Source organism: Gopherus evgoodei, chromosome 2 (genome assembly GCF_007399415.2).
Source record: "Gopherus evgoodei ecotype Sinaloan lineage chromosome 2, rGopEvg1_v1.p, whole genome shotgun sequence".
Classification (NCBI taxonomy): Eukaryota; Metazoa; Chordata; order Testudines; family Testudinidae; genus Gopherus; species Gopherus evgoodei.
The window spans coordinates 114751685-114758415 of NC_044323.1; the positions used below are offsets into that span (position 1 = coordinate 114751685).

At 41.8% G+C, this 6731-nt stretch overlaps 1 protein-coding gene across 3 annotated transcripts in view; it reads left to right on the plus strand.

The window, feature by feature from the left end:
* Positions 1-6731, plus strand: part of LOC115646061 (poly(rC)-binding protein 3-like) — a 519652-nt gene that overhangs the window by 505739 nt on the left and 7182 nt on the right. The window contains exon 14 of one of the 3 annotated variants that reach the window (XR_003998920.1): positions 6599-6692. The exons of 1 other annotated variant lie outside the window; for it this stretch is intronic. The gene's annotated coding sequence lies outside the window, so the exon portion shown is untranslated. Of the gene's footprint in view, positions 302-6598; positions 6693-6731 lie in introns of those variants that run through there. One more of the 3 variants, XM_030551520.1, reaches the window with a different exon arrangement.

Sequence of the window (6731 nt, forward strand, 5' to 3'; positions counted from 1 at the left end):
AAAGCCCCATGAGACAATGATTTCTATGGACTAATCTACAGAGGAATTTCTGCCATTTCTAACTTTCTTATTATTCTGAGACATCAAAATAAATACTTCTTTTACTCTTTAAGCAACTGTGCTTCCTAACTCTTGTGTTGCTTTCATTACTGTTCCACTTTAACACTGTTGTGGCTCGTACCATAGAGCAAATTTTGGGAGAGTTAATTTTTGTTGATGTTCATGCTTTGCCTAGTCTGTATAAAAGCATGGGCTATTAGTGTTCTAACTCACTGTATTCAACGATAGACTTGGCGGTAAATTAAATAAGACTTTTTATAAATAAATTTTTTTCCTGCTTTAAAAACCACATAGTAGCTTTTTGCATACAACTTTTGTGTTGCTCTAAATGTGTTCTTTGGTAACCAGGTTGACAATTATCTCATTTAGAAAATGGCTTCTCAAAATAATCTCATAGACAAATGGCTTGTTTTCATTAAGGATTAAAGGGTTAATATCATCACATGTAAGGCCCCGGTGCTCTTTTGGTAGCAGCATAAGCCGCAGTTTTACACAGGCCACTAGACAATCCCAGTAGCTCATTTTTAAAAGCATTTACAAATATGATTACATGGGACCGAGTTCTGTCACAGATTATATTGGGTAGTGCTTTACTCTGCAAATAATTCCCTGTGGCTTTAATAGGGCTATGTGTGGAGTAAATTACTGCTCAAAAGGACTGGAGGTGGCAGCATTTGGGCCATAATAATAAGATTTAAAGAACTGCTCCCCACCCCTATTTCTCATTTAAGGCCAGGATTGATTTTTCGATCAGCCAGGGGAGAAAAGCAAACACAGCCAGGTACTGATTCTGGTATTGTGAACAGCCTTTGTTGGTTTCATGCCTCTATTGCTTACAACGCTGCACATTGCTTTGGGGGGCAGAGATGCCCAAACTTTATCCACCTGAGGGCTGCATTGGAAATGTGCCAGCAATCAAAGGGCCAGAGTCAATCAGAAATATGTAGTGAACCTTGTCTTTCATACAGAAGCTTGGCCCATAGAAACTACTAATTGCATCATGCAAAGCTCCTTGACCCGTCCAGTCGCCTGTTTGGATCTGATTGAGTGCTGCAAGCTGACACCTGTCGCCTCCATGACGGGCTAATCCTTCATATGAAAGCTAGCCAATGCTCACTATGGAGACTCCTAACGTCGTGGGCTGCACGCTGGCCACCTTTCCTGTAGGCATTTGCAGCCTTTTCATGCTTTGTAATACCCTTGGTGACACTGTGGTTTTGCAGTGCATGCAAATAATATGAACCAGTATGTATCCAAATCAGATGAAGAATCCCAGCACCGCTAGCTCAGGCAAGTACTCTTACTGAAGTCGGTTAAACAGTAAATGGTGCAAGGGCAGGCCCATAAGATGCATGTTTCTGCCTCAGTGCCTTGAAACGGTATCAAGGTGCTGCCTTCCTGGAGCTAGCCCCAGCTATCCTTTCAAACCTGTAGGTACATTCTGCTGTCCCTGATAAGATGTATGTTATGTTAAGACTTGTCGTAAATAAGTTTATGCTTTAAATAAGGCGAGTTGAAGTTTCTTTACTGGAAATAACCTCAAGTGCCATTGGACATTTCTCCTGACATCCAGCATGGTATTAGTGACTATAAGTTCATAGCGCCAGTGCCAAATGCTGAGTGGGCGAGGACTGTCCATCATGGTACTACGTAGGAGCCATGAGGCATTTTCATTTATATGATAAACACTGCCCAAGCACCTTAACAATTACAATTATAGGCTTCATACTGAATGGGGCAGAGGGGAGAATGGAATGAGAAATGAAGCAGCCTAAGCAAGGGTGAAAAGGGGTTTGTCACACATGGGCTTAAAACCAAAAGCAGGTTTGACAAAGTGGAACACTACAGGGAGACTGTGCCAAAGGGCAGGAGCTCTCCACAGTGGGCTGTGCTAAAGCAGTGGTGGGCACCGTGGGGCGCGTAGCTGGAGCGGCGACAGTCTGGGTTGGTGAAAAGCAGGGGACTGATCATGGCAGGTTTTTAAAAACAACAGGAGAAATTCTGGCTAGACGTTGAAAATGAAGCGGAAGCTAGTGACGGTGGCTGAGAAGGATGGGTTATGTGGTCACACTTGTGCATGAGTAACGCAAAGTGAGCACCAGCATGCACCGTCCAGAGTGCTGGGACTTGGGGCGGGCAGAGGAAAGCCGTTGCACTAACCAAAAGAGGCACTTGAGGCTTCATTTCAGCAGAGGCAATGGCAAGGCAGTGGCGTAAACATGGGACTAGACAAATTGACTTATGGGTGTTATCGAGACAGCATCAGTGTGTATGGTGCTTTGCCGAGAGAAAAAGACCTGAGCTCTGCCCCCCCAGTTTACACTCTAGGCCAGATAACATGTGATGGGAGCAATGATATCATTCAAATGGTGGGGAGGAAGAGGAGCAGCAAACCACAAGGGATGATATGGGAGAAGCGGAGCCCCCACCCCGCCCCCACACAGAGAAAGGCAAACTAGTCAGATGCAACAATATAAAACCATGAACACAAGACACTTGCAAAAGATGCACTGCTCTCTCCTTTAATGAGGTGAATGCACTTTTATGCTAGGGAGGTGGTTGGTGAGGCATTTACACAGGAATAATTTACATTGCAACTATTTCGGTTTTTGTTTGTAAAACACTCTAGTCAGCACCAATATTGCAGCTTCAGTTTACCAAAAGATTGTTGTTATAAGCTACAACAACTATAAGTTAGGTCAGGCAGCAGTGTAGCTTCGTGCAGTAGCTAAACCAAAAAGGGCAACTATGCCGGGTCAAATAACCTTTTTCTGTTTTGCTAACATTCATTATGCTTTCATGTTCGCAAAGCATGTTAAATGTCCTAGGGACCAGCCCATGTTGTACATGTGCTGTTGGCATCAGCTTCTGCACTCCATACTGTGACTTGTTAAAAGACATCCTTCATTGGGCAGTGCCCTGTGTGTTAATGCATAGCTTTTACAGAGCATTTTTCAGCACTGAATCGCAAAAGCTGTCGGTATCATCAGTCATGTTATAGCTGAGGAAAACTGAGGTTTCGAAAGGCACAGTATTTAAGCACAGTGAAAGTAATCTAGGGCTTCTTTTTGGTAGCTTTTGTCGTAAGTCAGCAAGCAAGGAGGAGCTTACTGGTCTCAGAATTGAGTAAGAAATACCTAATAAGCCTGGAACTACAAGGTTCAAATTGGGCATGGACAGCACCCGCCTTTTATTTGTGGTGGGTAGGTTGATTCCCAGGGGCCTGTGTGTTTGGGTGTTTCAGTCAGCATCCCTTATTTAAATTAAGGAATTTTTTGTGTTAAAATTGCCAACTCTTGCTATGTAGACTGGCTTGTGACAGCTTCCCGCAGCCTCCTCCTGCCTGTGAAAATGGGAGAAGTTGAGAGAAACACCAAGATGAGACCTCCTGATTCTGAAGATAGCACTCTGCTCTTTTTTCAATCCCAAACATCTGAAAGTTTGTCTTGTGTGAAAACCTCCCTGTAGATGTTTTGAAAGGCACCCTTGGGTGCTAGGCACACTACTCTAATTGACTTTCAACAGGACTCCCATTGGCATCTTTGAAATTACAAAGCAAGGATGACTCATTCAAGATCAGGGCCAGCAGTCGCATAGGGGGCCAGGATTTGGGAGGGCGGCAGACTGCTCCGATGGACCTCCCACAGGCGTGCCTGCGGACGGTCTGCTGGTCCCGCGGCTCTGGTGGAGCATTCACAGGCACGCCTGCGGCAGGTCCACTAGAGCCCCAGGACCAGTGACCATCCGCAGGGACGCTTGGGGCAGGTCCACCGGGGCCACGGAACCAGCGGACCGTCTGCAAGAACACCTGCGGGAGGTCCACCGGAGCCACGGGACCGGCAAGCCAGCCCTGCTCCTAGGGTGCCAAAAACCCTCATGCCGCTCCTGTTCAAGATACATACATGACACGCCTGATGTTTGAAATCCAGCTAATTTAAAAACTAACGAACTGGAACTTGTACTAAAAGTTGAATAGCATGTTTTATTGCACAAGCAGTAACTTAGAATCAGCCACACTGATTTTTTTAAGCCATCCTTCCTAAACCCCCCCGTTAATCTGAGCTGAAAATTTCATTTAATCGTGAAAAATTTGACTCCAACTGTAATTTAGAAATCTATTCCTTCGTTATATTACTAGCAGAATGCTATAATGAACAGCAGACTTGAGCTGTTAAAAAAATCCACTGAAATATATTTGAGGTCTATATTATTTATACAATCAATGATACAAATTAGTTAAACTTGTAAATCTGAAATAACTAGTACAGTACTGTTCTTACTTAACTTTCTTTAGGTATGGCTCTAGCAACAATTCTTCCATCTGCTGAGTCTGAGGTAGGCTTGTCAGTAACTTTGGGATCTCTCTTCCCATCAGTATAGACTACATACAAGACCTTCCTACAGAAGTGACCATTTATAGACTGAGGCTAGAACTCTTCTGTAAAAATGGGGATTAAAGCAATTTATGTGAAAACAATACACACTTATTTTCTGCCCACAAATGACTTTCAGTAGTGTCTGTCAGTTCATTGCTAATTTCATCCTTTGATGCCCACATTTCTTTCCCGCACCAAGATGTAAGTGAGGTCCATTTTCATGGATGTGAAAAATGAATATAGAAGTGATTCTTGAAAAATTAAATGCATGCAGATTCTGGGAAAGTTTCTCCACAGGTCTATCAATGCATTTCAATCTTTTCCTGAGTAATAATCTTATTTGCTATTGTACTCCATTTATACCAACATCCTCACTAAGAAAAACAGTATTTTAACCTAAGTCCAAAGTTTCTAAATCAGAGCTGTTAATTGTAACATTGTAGGTTTTTGCACTGTGGAAAATGTATAAGACGTTATACAAGAATTCAATGTGGTAAAATAAAAAAATAAAAAAGTGTCCCATTACTCCATAGCAGAGCTAGGCAAAATATTTCAGGCTAACCTTTTATTTGCAGAAAAATACAATTTTGGGTTGACCAAAACTATTTGCTAATTCAACAACTATTTTCAGTCAAACACACAGAGAGAAAAGTATCAAAACAGTCAAATCATTTAGCTTTGACATGTTTTTTAAAATTTAGTTAGATTTAAGTCACTGTAGGTTTTCAATAGTATTTCCAACAGAAATATTCCTTTATGATGAAAGGATTGCTGTCAACTGGGGAGAAAACCTGTTCAAGCCTGGAGAGAATTAATAGCAGTAGTAAACTAACTGGCTCTCATTAAAGCTGCTGTTTTAACTCAACCCTTTGTTCCTGAGAAGATGAACTACACAGGAATATGACGAGGCAGGGTCTGGCTCATCCTGAGCAGAGGCTAGGTTCTCATTTTGTCCATACCAAAAAAGTTGGGAAAGGTAAAATAAAGTCCACTTTCCATGACTACATAAGATTGAAAATTACATGTATTACTCTAGAGAAGAGGCCTTTGTTAGTACAATATAGTCTTAGATTGTAAGCTGTTTTGGAGCAGGGATGACTGTTGTGTGCGCATTCATGGATATACATAGACACAGTGCTAAGAACAATGAGCCCCAAATCCTGTACTGGGTCTGGAGGCATTACCACATATTACTACTGATTACTCATATCATGCATCCCCCTTTTTTAATGTTATTCAGACATGTAATGGAGCTCACACATCTCTCTACACACAGCTGAAATAGTCTGTATTTCACTGCCCAAGTGAAACACATGATGTTGGTTAGACAGGGTTAGTCCCTGGAACTCCTTCTCGAGTTCTAAACTTAAGTTGTGTCGGGAAAGCAACAGGCTTGAAACCCCCACACCTCTTCCCTTTGAACAATCATGACCTGGAAATGTACTACTTATAGTGTAGCAGCAAATAGGTTACTCATAAAATGGTGCCTCTCTAAAGGTGCAAGTAAAGCAAACTCATGTAAATTGTATCTGGGAAGACAACCAGTACATTGTCACTTTTCATTATTGCATCAGCTTTACAGCTTGGTTAAGTTGGGAGAGTTACCTTCTCCCAACAGGCCTCAAGGCCACTTCTGATACAAGGCTCTGCTGAAAAGGTTTGATTTCTGCCTTGCTGGCACACTCGTAGATAAACATTCCAGTTACAGAGGACAGAGCCAGTGAGGTCACTGTTAGCATCACCATAATAGAAGCTTTCTGAGTAAGCTCTGAAGTACTGGACAACTTCTCTTGTCCCCTTATTTTCCTTGAGAATTTTGTCTTGTATGGCAATTGTTTCTATGAATGACAGATCTCCTAAGAGACTGTCCTTTCAAGAAGGAATTATATTGGCCAATTTTCATTTCTAAATGGAAAATCAATAGGAATCAATACAGTCAAATACAGCAGTAATTTCAGTCTGTCACTATGCATGATGGCATTGATTGGCTCATTATCTATTACTTAAAGAGGAGGAAATTCATACAACATTAAGAAATAAAGAGGGATTAGTTAGAACATTCCTTTGGCTGACAGGACAGGCTTGCCAAGCATTCATAATACCCAAAAGATGACAATTTGTTCAGTTAATATCCTTGGTCTAAGTGCACTAATCTGTTCTAGGTCTGATCGCTAACAAGGATGGGAAAGTGGGTTTATTCTAAAAGAACAATTTACAAGATTGCATTAAGATGCAGCAGTATTCTGATTCTAAAAGGTAAATACTGACTCTCTAGCTTCCCCCAATTAAACAGTC